Below are 13,965 nucleotides of genomic sequence, written 5' to 3'. Positions count from 1 at the left end.
ATCAAACTTTATAACCAGTGGCAGGATTTTAGGTGATGATTATTAATGCTTATCTCTATTTTTTTTTCTACAAGAATAATGTATTACTGATTTTGACTAAATTAAAGAATAACATGTTGCAGTCCCCTTATTAAAGAGAAAGTGTGGAGATTTTTGATACTGCCTACAGTCCATTATCCACCTGTGGCTTATCTTTAGAAATTTTTGCATCATAGATGGGCATCTAGTATGAAGGCTTTCTCTCCCTTTCTCCCTGGGGATGTAAACTGATTTTATATCACCTTAAAAAACAAAAATGTTTTTACACAACCCCCACATGCATTCCATTGAACGAAAGTTCAAATATCTGAATTGCTCTTGATCATATGTCCTAGCTCCAGTCCATTAGCCTGGATCATACGAACCAGCGTTGGCTACTCCCTTTCCCTCAGGTTTTCCACCAGATAGTTTAATATGTCTAATCCCATTTGTCATTAGAACAACCTCATAAGGTGGGGAGAGCATAAAGCAGCAGGTATAATAATTATCAAGGCCTCTACTCCTGAAAACAATATTATACTACATGCTAACTAACTAGAATTTAAATAAAATTTTAAAAAAAAATTATTGAAGTCTTTTTCTTTTTTCTTTTTTTTCCAATTTGGTATAAGACCAGTCAGATATTTTCCATTTGAGAATCCCTGGTCTCTTGGAATCTTTGAAGATAATGGCCAGTAGTTCAGCAAGTTCATTAACTAATTCCCTTAAGATTGGGGAATGCGTGTTATCTGGACCTGCTGATTCACATATTGTACCATGTTTTCAAGTATTCCCTTACCTGGTTTATTTTAATGTCTATATTTAAAGTCTTCATTACTTCCTAATTATGTATGTTCCCTTCCTTTATTTTTCTTGTTAAAGACCAACTTAATAGAGCATTTTGGTATCTCTGCCACTCAGAGTCATCATTAATTTCATTCGCCTTCTCATTCATTAGTCCAGCCACTTCATTGCCCATGCTTTTCCCTCACCGGCCCTGTTTTCCTCGCCAGTAATCTCTTTGGTGGTGTTAACTCATTCTACCTTCTCTGCTGCTCTTACCTTTCTTTCCTTGACAAGCCTTAGAAAGAGTTTGTGCATTCACTTTTTTTTTTTTGGCTCTTCCTCATCCTTTCTCTATTTCCACAGTGGGCATTCTTCCATCCTTAGATCTTTTCAAGGTTCTTTGTCAAGCGGCTCCTTGCATTTTTTATTCAAGGCATCCTGGTCCTTTGTGGCTTAACTGTGATTTGAAAACTTTGTGCCCTTGCCTGTAGTGCTATCTGGGTTTCCTAATTCACCCAAATTGGATTTTTGGAAATCCTTGAACTTGAGCAAGTTCCTTAATGTTTTTAAATACAGAGATCAGGTCATATCACCAGGGCAGTGGTGTCTCACAGTCAACAGCATCAAAGACCATTTACAGTAGGGAGAGAGTCAGCACAGATGTGAGGTCATTGTTCATACCTTGGGCAGGATATAGAAATTTTCAGACCCCAAATCCGTCCTCAACAAAGAAGCTGAAGTGCTGTTGGTATTCCAGGTTGTTGACATTGATCTTGGTTTCCTGGGCAGAGAACACATCATGGATGGCAGGCAGCTTGCTGTTTAGAAAGGCAAGATTAATAAATGCTGCTAAGAGTTTCTTTTTCTAGTTTACATTAGTTAATGGAATTAGAACAAGTGCTAGATTTTACACTCATCAATTTAGATGCATCACTCCACAGTGTTCCTTCATTGATAGTATTCATGTGTAGACATGGTGATCTGCTGGCAGATATAATGATTTTGAGACAGCTTCCCTTTGAGTCTGTGGCAGCCATTGAGTCATGCTGCTCTGGTCTCCCTTTAAGAGGGAACCTGCCATAAGGAATGCAGTAGCTGACAGCCTCTAGTTAGAATGTCTCCAGGGAAGCTCCAAGCCAGTGACCAGGCACAGAGGTGATACCAGGGCCCACCTTTTTCTGGCCAGTGCAGAACTCCTCTGCAGATGACCTTTGCACAGAGTTGCCCTGTTGGGCTGGCCAAGCCTTTCTCCAGCCACACAGCAGTCTGAAGCCCTTCCTACCCTTTTCCTTCCTTCCCCTTCTTTTCATAGATCTCTGACTTGCACCGTGGTCTGAAGGCTCTCCCTGCCTACTCCTATACCCTCTCCCCTTTATGTGTCACAGGTGTTAACCACACTGTCTTACTCTTCTAGTTTCATCTCAGCATCTTCTTCTTGGAGGCTCTGAACTGACACAGGACCCAGCCCCCTTTAACCTTGCTAACTTACCCCTCCTCCTTCTCCACTCATACTGCCGGCATGGGTGTAGTCATCCCGTCTTTTATGTTACTTGATGGAAAACCCAAATGCTACAAAGTCACAGAATGCATGTCAGGCCAAACAAATACAGAATTGGGAGTCATCTCCAGTGTGGGAGTCTATATGCTACTATTCTCACTCATTAAAATAGATAATTGATCTCTTTACAGTTTGATCAAATTGGGTAATTCCCAGGGAAAGAGCTTGTACTTAAACCACAGAATCACTAGGTGACGCTGCTGCCCCACACAAAGGCGACAGCCTGAGCTAGGCTTGGCCAGAACCATTCTGGGCTCCGGGTCCTGCTATTTAACTTGGCTGGATAGGGCCTACAGGTCTGTAATCCATCACAAAATCTGAAAAAGTAATTTCTGGATCCATGAATCCAGGCTCCAGAAGAGCATGTTAAATTTCTCTCTTTCTCTTTCTCTCTTTCTCTCAAAGCTTGCAGAATTGGGTGTATGTGTGTGTGTGAAGGAGTTCTCTGGAACTCTTGACTTGATTCAAGAACTAACCATGGCTGCTCTAATTTCACCAAGTACTCACCCTCAGGTCTGACTGCTCACCCTTTGGATCAACAGACCAACTCAAAGTTCATCAATCCCTGCCCCCAGATCGGGAGAATCATCAATCTGAGAGATGTTGACACCAATGTCTTTAGCTAGAGTTCCTCAATAGAATTGCACATCCAGGCACGGCTCATTTACACTAGGAGCAGAGGGTGCAGGGCTACTTCTACGCTTGATGTCTTCTCTGCTGAACGCAGCACATACGTCCTCCTGGCCAGGATTCTGGCTTCTGTGCTGCCATCTTTTACGCTGCCTCCCCTACCTTTTTACATGCCCAGTCAGCAATCTGTAAACGTCACACCTGTCTTGTAAATCCTCATAGACAAAGCTGCTGAGTGGGACTAAAAATTTAACCCTGAAATTCACCCCCGCCCCCATCCCTATGCATAATACTCCTTCTTTAGAGCTGCTGGGTTGGCACATTAGTGAAGCTCAGTTTTAAGAAGTTGTCTTCTTACACACAGGATGACTATTTGGTTGCATAGAAAATACTTTCATATTTAGAGGACTGAATTAATTCATGTTTCCATCAGGGAATCTCCAGAACTACAACCATCAATCTGCTCTTTATGTTTTTCTAATATTGTCCCATCTTTTTTGGTCACATTTGACACCAGTAATGGTTAGGAATTTCCCAGAAGACTTCTGGCTCAGTGCCTTATGTAGAGACATTAGGAGTATGTCAGTGGGATAATTTTTGAAAGATAGCCCTAATATTGTTAATAGGTCCACAATCCAAGTACAATGCCACTCAGATTTGCTTGATTGTAAGAACACAGATTCTTAGGCCCATCTCCTGGAGATTCAGACTTAGTAGGTCTGGGGAAAACACTCGGGAATATGTATTTTAAGCAAGCAGCCCAGTGATTCGTATGATCAGGAAAATTCAGAAAACTGTGCCCCACTGAACAAAGTGGGTTCTAGCTATGAATCACAGTTCAATTCCAATCAGACACAGCAGAAGCCACAATGCAAAAAAAAAAAAAAAAAAAGATTCTGGAGATTTTAATAGCTAGAGAGAGAACCATCTGTGAGTCATGGGATGCCCTCACCAGGTAATTGGGCACCTAGGGTCATTGCAGCCACCTGGAAACTTCTGATAGCAAAAGCACTGGGGAATCTTTTATTAACATATTTAATGTGCTTGACTAAGGGGAAAAAGTAGAGGAAGCCAGGAGGGCTTGTTAGCAACCTCTCCCTGTGTAAAGTGTGGCAGAGAAACAATGCTTGCTTTCTAAGGAAGGGTTTAGTTTAACCCTTGACTGTCTTTCTCTGGGGAGAAGCAAGTGGGTATATATAAGCGTAACAGCCTTTTTTAAAGGGTGAGGGGTCCCTGGGGCTCCATGTGCAGTGCCTGGAAGGTAGACCTAGAAAGCCTCACAGACCTCTATCAGGGAACACGGTCATGGCTTCTAGGAGACAGCAGTCTGCCATGTTATATCCCAGGCTGCCCTCCTCCTCTGCTGGCGTAAGCTCGAGAATATCTGGGGACTCCAGAATATTGACCCACCCAGTAAGAGAGCTCTCCACCCCTTTCTCACGACTGAGGGGTGAGTGCAGGGCTCTCCCCGCTGAGCGGTGTAAAGCAGTGCAGAACTTTACTGCGAAGCTGCAGTTGGAGCCATGTGTCCCAGAGAACCAAGTGGAAACTTGGATTCTTAGGCTCTGTCACTTTGCACTCAGACTGACATTACACCCGTACACAAACCACAGTAGGTAAGACTCCAACTTACCCCCTCCCCAGCTGAGTTGGCCACCCCATGGGGAGTTTTTTGTTTAGTGGCAACAGCTAAGCAACAATGCATCAATCTCTTCTCTGCAGATAAATCATTCTGCAGTGGGGTGTACCTTTTTGTTTTCTATCCCTGAAAGAGTCTGGGGGTGGCTTTTTTTTTTTTTTTGCCTTTTTCATAAATAAATATTTTAACTGGAAATTTCCAAGCATATGACAGGCCTAGAATGTGAACTTGAATGTACTGTAATAGAAATCATCAGTTGCCATGGCGACGTGTTCCAAGAGCAGATTGCACCGAGTCACATGGGCAGAGAGTGCTCAGTAATACTAACACATCAGAGAGCGAGGCCACTTAACCTCAATCGCTTCCAGCTATTGTGCAGAATGCAATTGAATTTATTCCTAATTTCTGCCAGTGCTAAGGAACAAAATTTCCCTGCAGATTTTAATCTTACTCAGGCAAGCTGCAGCCAGTGCTCAGACACTGTTCCACACCAATATTCAGCCCAGCTACTCGCCCACTTTACAGCTCTATTTTCTTATTCTTATTTTTAATAATAGCTTCCCTCTCCCTGCTGGATCCCCAGCGTCCCCCTGCCCTGGGGAGAACTCCCCTCCTCCTTTCCGAATGGCTGCACGGTTTCTCTGACTCCATTCTGCTAATACAAGGAACACAGCTTCATAATAATACTGGTAAAAAAAAAAAATGACAGGGCTCCACTCTCAGCAATAGCTTTTCTCCCCAGCCCCAAACCTGTTCTGAAACAGAATTCCCATCGGCTCTGGGGTGCACCTGGGAATGGCACAATTAACAACAGCCCCATCGTAAGAGGGCAAACTGGTGGATCAGTGAATAATATAATCAAAGTGTGTATTTTCAGTCCCTGTCACAATCCCGTCCCCCTGCACACATATAACACCCCCTGCCCTCCCCAACCAGGAGAGCAACACAGATTAGCAGGAGGTACAACCGCCGATCACAGAACACTCATTTCAGAGCTTATCCGCTCTTATGAAGGCTGATAAATCAGAGTCCCTCATATGGACAGTCTCAAGTTAGCAGCGTCATCGATCTCCCCTGCCCCTTTTAAGTTATTTGTCTTATTCACTTCCAAAGATGATATCAGAGATGCCAAATGAGCCTTTGTTTTCTGTGCTCTTGCTCTTCCCAGGGTGAGTTGCTGTGTTGTTGTGGGGAGCTAAGAGGCATGCTTCCAGGGCCCAGTTCTTTGTTTCCAACCCAAGGTCACCTCTCCCTGTCTGTTCAGGTGTTGTCAGGGGTCTGCCTGTGTTCTGAGGCACAGGCAGTGTCCTCCCTGGCTGAGTCTTTGCAAGGCCCTACCCTCCAACGACCACCTCCTTTTTGAATGTCACTTAAAAAAAAAGACATAAAACCTGCTTTAATAGCTAAATGAAGACAAGGGCAGAGTCCAGACCTTGACCACACTGAAGGTCTAGCAAAAGAAAACTTAAAAACATAGGGAAGACTATATGAAAAAAAAAAAAAAAGTGGGATGGTTTCTGCAGTGTCTTCCTTTAAGTGGGTGGTTTCTTCTAAAAAGGAGGGAAAATGTAGTTGCAAATCACTTACTTAGCAATGCTGTTCTAATGCTCTGCTGCAGTAGGAAACATGGAGAGAAGTTAAGAGAGAGAATGGCAACATGGAATTAGGACAGACTGCCAGTGGTCCTTGCTGACTCTACACAGAGAGCTTGGTGACTATGAAAATCTTCACGGAGCCCGCGAGAGAAAAAAAAGCCAGAGAGGAAATGAAGTACTGCAATGAATTTTATATCAGCAAGGTGACATTTGGGTCTGGAGAGAGAACAGCACATGCCAAGCTATTGGTAGCACACATGGCTCTATGCCTGTCCTGCTGTGCCAGTGCCTCTGAGCGCCTTTGCCAAACATGTTCACCCCACATCTGCCTGGGGTGGTGGGGGAGTCAACCCTTTATCTTTTATCAGGGACTTTGCACCAGCCTGAACTCTCCCTGGCTAGGAGGGGAAGCCCTGTCCTCATAACTGGCAAACTGTGCAGCTATTCACAAAACTGAACATGTTTTCTAATCAAAATTGGTTTGATTTATTCTGGAGCATTATTTCCATACTTATTATTTCCATGCTGACTCTCTTGCTAGAGCTGTTCAAGCAGTTAAAATCTTGGAAGGTTCCAGGAGGATGTCTAATCTGTATCTAAGCAATGTCCCTTTAGGCAGAGTGGTGTTCTGGACCCTCTACTCATACACAGCTATGTGGGTGGGGACCACTGAACTTCATGGGCTCCTACTGAAGAAAGATGGTGAGAGGACATCAGGGAAAAGTCCAAGTATTTTATTCCTGATGAATTTCATTAAAGGGAAGGGCAATCTGCCCTATTATGCTAATATCTGCAATAGTAATTTTATTATGTTCGTTAATCTATAGTCAAGGAATAACATTATTATAGTTCTTATAGCTTTTCAAAGTACTTCCGTAACTATTAGCTCATTGGAACTGCACAGCAACCCTAGGATATAGGTGGGGCATATTTTACAGATAAGAAACTAGGGTGTAGAAAAGTTGGGGTTAGGACAAAATCACAGAGTAAGGATAAGATCTACATCTCAGGACACTTGATGCAGTTCTCTTTCCACCACCATGGACGGGCTGGGGGCCAGAGTACCTGAATTTTCTGAGAGAAATGGCCCCCAGAGCTTCCTTCCTTCAAAATTTGCTATAGTTATATCTTAGGAAAGAACCAGCCCATGGGTTAATGGGTGGGGGTTGAGCAGAGGATAACCATGTGTGGGTTGGGCATGAAGGGGCCAAGTGTCTCTGACCAAGTTTGGTGTGGATTCTACTCACTAGAATTTTCCAGATCAGATGAGGGCAACCTAACCCAGTTCAATCTTCCCTCTTGGGAATTGTGGATTCTGATGGCAAATGAGAAGGCAGGTCTAGTTCTCCTGTGCAAGAAGCTGTTGTACAAATCTGCCTAAGAAGCAGTGGGCCTCAGACTGTAGGTATCATTTGAGGTTTTGATGTAGCCGAGTTGACTCTGCCAAAATACAAACCATTGCATCTGTAGCTACCTGGTAATGGAAGTACCAGACATCCTTACCCTTCCCTTTGCCTCCCTTATCCAGAAACTCTACCCTACCCTGTCCCTGGTGGTATGGGATGGGGTCAGAAATGGGTTGAGAGTCTGATAAATACATTACTTAGTGATTAAACACACACACACACACACACACACACACGAATTTTAACACTGGCTTTTGAGATGGCTGGTGGGAAAAAAATCCCTGTACTGCTCCAAGTTTCTATGGATCCTGTGAACCTCTATTGCAGAAAGTAACCTGAATATGGCTGGGTACTATTTAAATATACCAATCTATTTTGTCTTTCTTTTCCTCTTTTTCTTTCCTTCCTACAAACAAATAATTTGATTGGTCATTGCCTCTAGGGAGGCATGCCACAAGGCAGGTGAAAGTCTTTCTGGCTTCCATATTACTAAAGCTTGAGGTCCTAGGGCAAAGCTTCCAGTGAGGGTACTAGCAGCCCAGAAGGGGCTTTAGAAATGTATGTCATGAGTATCATTGGTTGTTTAAATGAATGGAAGTACTGTCCACGTTTTGTTCCCTAGGGATTAGAGATGGTAAGTGTCCAATAATGAATGGGCAGGGGCTGTCATGCACCAAATGCCCATGGTGGCCTCCCTGTCAATTTCAGAGAGGAGATTTGGGAGCACAGGCCTAGAGTCTTGAAGATACAGCAAAAGCAGAAGGATTCCCTAGGGCCTAAGAGAGATTGCCTCAAAGCTGGGAAGAGTGAAAGGGGAGGAGAGAACTGAGGAAGAGCAAAAGTAGAGAAAAGTCTGTGAAAGGGGACTTGCTCCCTGAGACCTGACAATATATCTACACAAGGGGCAAGATTTCAGAGTGAAGTTCATGAATGGCACATCTAGACCAGGGTTTCTCGACCTTGGCACAAATGGCATTTTGGGTCAGATAATTTTTTATTTGGTGGCAGCACAGAAGTTTGGCTTCCATGGAATACCTAAACCGAGTTAATACATATCCAGAATTTTACAATGACATCTGGTATTCTCTTCCTCATCTCTTGCACAAGGAGGCAAGATAACAATCCACTAGTGATGGGCTCTGTTTGAAGGAAATTGCTCACGTGTTAGTTGGGCATATACTATCAGACCTTGGAGGATAGCAGACTGTCTGGGAAAAAGAGGAGTAGCCTGTGAGCCCCAATTCTGTATGCTGCTAGTGACATACACAGAGATTGTCCTCTGTGGGGTCCCTGGGTGCTTTAGCTGGATTACGGTCCTCGGTCTGGCTGACTATATACTTATTGCTCTTTTATTTATTGTTTCACAGTCTGAATAACTCCTTGTTTCCACCCCAGCCATGGGACAGATTTGCAGAGCTCCCCAGATTGCGATAGAATCCCCATTTGTGAGTCCATTATTGCTTTTCCAGCTCTTTTCCCAGCATGTCTTCAACACTGGCCTGGAAATGTCTGGTGGAAAAGCTGACATTTGGCTCTCTTTTCTCAGTTCTCAGACTTTCCCTCGAGAGGGTGATGAGACACTAATCTGAGTTCATAATTTTATGCTGAACAGTTACCCTTAGAACAATGCATTTTGGATTTAAATTTAAATTGGAGTTTGAGAGGTGTGAAAGTTAGAGGAACTATGTCCACATTTTCATTATAGATACTCCTCATTCCCAACAGTTGTTAGAGAGATCTTCAACACTTCCCACTTTACATCTGGTTTCTAATTCAGTTAGAATAGTATATGCTTCCTCTGAATATGATAGTTAGGAACAAATAGCAATTGTCAGGGTAATTCTCTCCAACACAATAGCAAATACTTTTCTGGAATACAGAAGAGCCTGGCTCTAAAATAAATAATAATAAAGACTTCAACTAAAGTTGCCAAAACCAGTCCTTTAACATTGAGTTGGTCAAGGGATTGTGCTGAATTTCTAGCTTATATTCAGCCATCACATTTGTTTTTTCCTCTGAGCTTATTTCTGTCCCGGGAAAGGGCTAATATTTATTAATTACCCACTATCTGGCTAGCCTTTATATACAGCATCTCAGTTCATTAAAAAATACTTTATCTTTCTTTCTTTTTTTCTTTTTTTTAGAATAAGAGAGAGAGAGAGAGCATGAGGAGGGAGGGGCAGAGAGAGAGAGAGGGGAGGGAGAATCATAAAGAGGCTCCACGTCCAGTGTGGAGCTCAAAAAATACTTTCAAAGCTCATTATTTTTGTCAGATAAAAACTAGAAGACTAGATATATTAAAAGGCCATTAACTCTACAAGGTAGGTCGTGGCCGAGTGGCAAAGTACCCTAGTCATTCAGAGACACTGAATTCCAAGACTAAAGCTGTGTGAAGGCTTTCACATAGGCTGTTTCCCCCAGGAAGGCCTCCTAAATCCTTTCTTCATTTTCCTCCACCAAACTAAAGTTAACTCTCCTATTCTGGAATTTTCACATCACTTTATTTCTAGTACTAATACCCAATACCTAGTATATATATTTTTTTTAATTTTTATTCATTTGTGATACTCACAGAGAGAGAGAGAGAGAATGAGGCAGAGAGACAGGCAGAGGGAGAAGCAGGCTCCATGCACCGGGAGCCCGACGTGGGATTCGATCCCGGGTCTCCAGGATCGCGCCCTGGGCCAAAGGCAGGCGCCAAACCGCTGCGCCACCCAGGGATCCCCCTAGTACTATTTATTGATGTTTTGTCTCCCTTTTAGAGGGAAGATCATCTCTTTCACTCATCTCCTTGTGGATGCCTTGAGTAGGATCTTGTACTAGAAGGTAGAGTAGGCTGAGAAGATACCCTTGAACAGATGAACCATTGAATGAATGAATGAATAAATGAAAGAGTTGATGTAGAATTTGAGCTGGATCTTGAAGGACAGGCAGTAATAAATAAATAATAAATCAGTCATTAAAAATTAGAAATTCTGGCTGGCGTCCATCTGGAGTCCTTACTGAAGTTTTTCATTAGCCATGGTAAGAACCATGCATTTTTTTCTCCTTTAGGTCCCACCCTGACACTCATTAGAATTGTTTACAAGTACTGTGGACTTTAGTGATATCAAGGCTTTATTGGGATAGGGAGTTGGCACTTCATTGCAGAGATCCCATTACTTCCCTGTAGGAGGCTGTCACTTCTCCAAAGTGCGCTACCTCTGGTGCCAATCTCTCACTCATGCATTCTCCTCCTGACTGCTGGGAGCACATAGGCATGCTGCATGTCACCTGCTCCTCTGGCTCTTGACAATCTCCTTCCTTTGTTTCCAAATTCTACGCAAATTGCTTGGTTGACAATCAAAGCCTGCTAACATCAAACAGCTGCTATAGACAGGTGTGTTCTACAGTTACCTGCTGTTTGCTTTCCTCAGCGGGGACTGATATGACAAACAAAACCAGGAGCTGGGTGCCAACCTCCTACTAACATTTTTCAGACTTGAAAATTCAACCTAAAAATAGCCTTCCTCATTCCTCATCAGTGTGTAGCTGGGTTGGATGCTGTACAGCCCCACTGATTATTGCAGTGCTTGGCAAAAAGCTGGGAATCACACTGGCTGTATCCAAGCAAAGAGGCTGCATAGTTCAGGAGCTCTTGATTTCTCAAGAATACCCAGAAGCCTTAAAATATTTTTCCAGATTTTTCTTTCTTGTTAACGTGACTATATGAATGTTGTTTCTTGCTTTCTGCTTTTAGCAGTCTTCCCATAGTTCCCAGGTTTTGACCTTGGAAAGCTGCTGTAACTATCCTGTTTAATCTCAAATGATTAGGGGATATGAGGGCATGGCAAGTTGGTGGAGGAATGGATTTCCACTTCTAACATTCCTTCCTGTTATGCTATGTTATGCTAGCAGCCATCATTTTCCACACTTTCTTTTATGCACTAGATGCTTTTGCACCTAGGATTCTGGATGTGGTTAAGTTCTGCCAGTTAGATGTACCTGCATGAATTGTGGAAGGTGACATGGGGCTGAGCCCGGTGTTCTGGGGCCATTGTTTCTCTGATGGCATCTTCATGGCTGTGTTGGGATTTCCGATGGTGGTCACTTCCTGACTGTACTGCTTCCTGATCACAAACCAAGCAGCAGTTTCCTTGGTGGTCTTCTCCTTAGAGTCACTTCTGAAAGCTCCACTCAGCGTCTGTCTCTTCAGCTTCTCTGGCAATTTTGTAAGTCATCTGATACCCCACTTTAACTTGCGAATGTGAATTCTCTTCTCTATGACTGATCCTTAACCAATACCGAGGATAGTTGGTCTAGACATTCATCCTCCCTACTTGGCAAGATGCACTGAGATAATCAGCCAGTTGGCAGGGGCCAGAGCCTCAGGCTGGCAGCTGGGAGAGAGGAGGATCACTGTTCTCCAAGGAAGAACTTGTTTGCCTCTGCGCCTATGCTCAAGTGCTCCCTTCTGCTTGGGATATTCCTCTTCTTTTGAGAGCCACTCCTTTTCCCAAGCTGGAAGTAGTTTTTGCTTCTCTGAACTCTATGGCCACCCAGGATACTTGTCTCATGAGGTGATGTATGTATAGGCCTGATAACATTTGAGACAGGAATAAAAGAATGGAGGAAAGGATGTATATACATAGCTATGCTTCCTGGCTACAGACTAATCAACCATTTTTTATCATTTGCCTCCACGTAGATTTTGGGGCCTTTCAAAGACCTCATACCAGTTTAAATGACGGCATCAGAGCAGCAGCACTGCCCAGTGGAACTTTCTGTGATGATGGAAATGTTCTAGATCTACACTCTCCAGCAGGGTGGCCCCAAGCACAGGTACTTGAAATGTGGCTGCTGTAAATGCAGAACTGAATTTAAAATTTTGCTTAATTTGAATTAATTTGAATTTAAAGAGCCATAAAGGCTAGTGACTGCCATATTGGAGAGCAAATTAAAGTACATACTATTTTGACTGGCACATGGGCCAGGACCCTCAAGATGTCATTGTCAGTGTTTATGGGTTGGGAATTTGCCTTTCTGGCCCAGGACAGGGCTTAAAGCTTAGGAGAAAGAGAAGTGGAAGCTTCATGGGGAGATGACAAACAGGACATTAACTTTCAAATACTCTTTTCCATAATTTTTAAAAGTGATTAGCTCTTAGAAATGAATGATATTTCCTACTTCTTGTACCACTGAGGTTTAGCGCTGTGATAACACAAAGGCAGAAAGTCACTGGAAGAATTGTTTGGCCACATGTTGAGTGGATCCCCTGCCATGGATCAGCATTGAACAGATGACTCATTTTGGAAAAGATAATCAGCTTCTCATCAACACATCCCCCCACCCCTGCCCTGGCTCTGTAGCATCTCCTACAGCAACTGAAAGTGTATGTCCAATTGCACTGGATGTCAAGGATGAAAACAAACCCCTGTGGGTATCCTGGATTGCTGTAGGTAGGTTGAACCCAACACATTCTTGTCTTGGCCACTTTGTTGGCTGTTATTACATACACAAAAGGGTATGACACAAGCACAGGGCTGGGATCAATGCTGGAAACAGAGAATATAGCACAGATGATGAGCACACATCTGTGGTTACCTGGCTGCAAAATGGCTTCTTTTCATGAAGTTCTAAAATTTACATGCAGGGCCCTTTTATTTATAGTATCTCTTTCATAGGATTCTTAGAGATCAGCGTTTCGTATCCTAAGAGAAGACAGTCCTTGGATTTAGTCATTTTTGTAATAAATCTGCCAGAGGAGGATACAATCATCAATCATACTTCAGTTCCCTCTGCTAAGTGCTCATATTCTTACTTAAAAAACAGAGAATTCTCTCACATATACAATTTATTTTTTCTGCTGGGCACATATATGTACACACAGACAAAAATTATACATCCATGGTCACATGTTGTGAGTCTAGAATTTAATGACACTAGGGGAATCACCTAAATATCGGCTTCATCCTGGTTGATCTCTAAACAATTTTGAGTGGACTGCTGGGAAGATAAGCACACCTGCTTGGCCTGGGAAGGGATGTGAACCTGGAATTCTGAATATAGTGTTCAGGTGCTTCCCTGGCATGCTAAATGGCTTCACTGAGGAAGTTGCTGCTGCACATTTAATCTTCCCTCTCTCCTCCTTGTCTACTCTACTCTTCCCTCTTTACTCCCTGTCATGTACCCTCCATTGCTGTGCACAGTCTTACATGCCCAGACACAATTCCACCCTCCAAAGTAAGAGTTTCTATGTGGTTCACTTGGGGGTGAGGGGAAGGATGGATAGGACTGGGAACATCTCTCCTTCTCCTTCTGCAAGTTCCTCCTTCTCTTTCTTCTAGAACTCTA

General features: G+C 43.2%; 1 long non-coding RNA gene across 1 annotated transcript in view; it reads right to left on the bottom strand.

The window, feature by feature from the left end:
* LOC140628261 (uncharacterized) overlaps positions 1-13,965 on the bottom strand; it is a 125,794-nt gene that overhangs the window by 15,851 nt on the left and 95,978 nt on the right. The gene's annotated exons all lie outside the window — the stretch shown is intronic.

The sequence above is a fragment of the Canis lupus genome, chromosome 3 (assembly GCF_048164855.1).
Source record: "Canis lupus baileyi chromosome 3, mCanLup2.hap1, whole genome shotgun sequence".
NCBI classification, from domain to species: Eukaryota; Metazoa; Chordata; class Mammalia; order Carnivora; family Canidae; genus Canis; species Canis lupus.
Note: the sequence above shows the minus strand (reverse complement) of the source record. Positions and strands in the feature narration are given on the sequence as shown.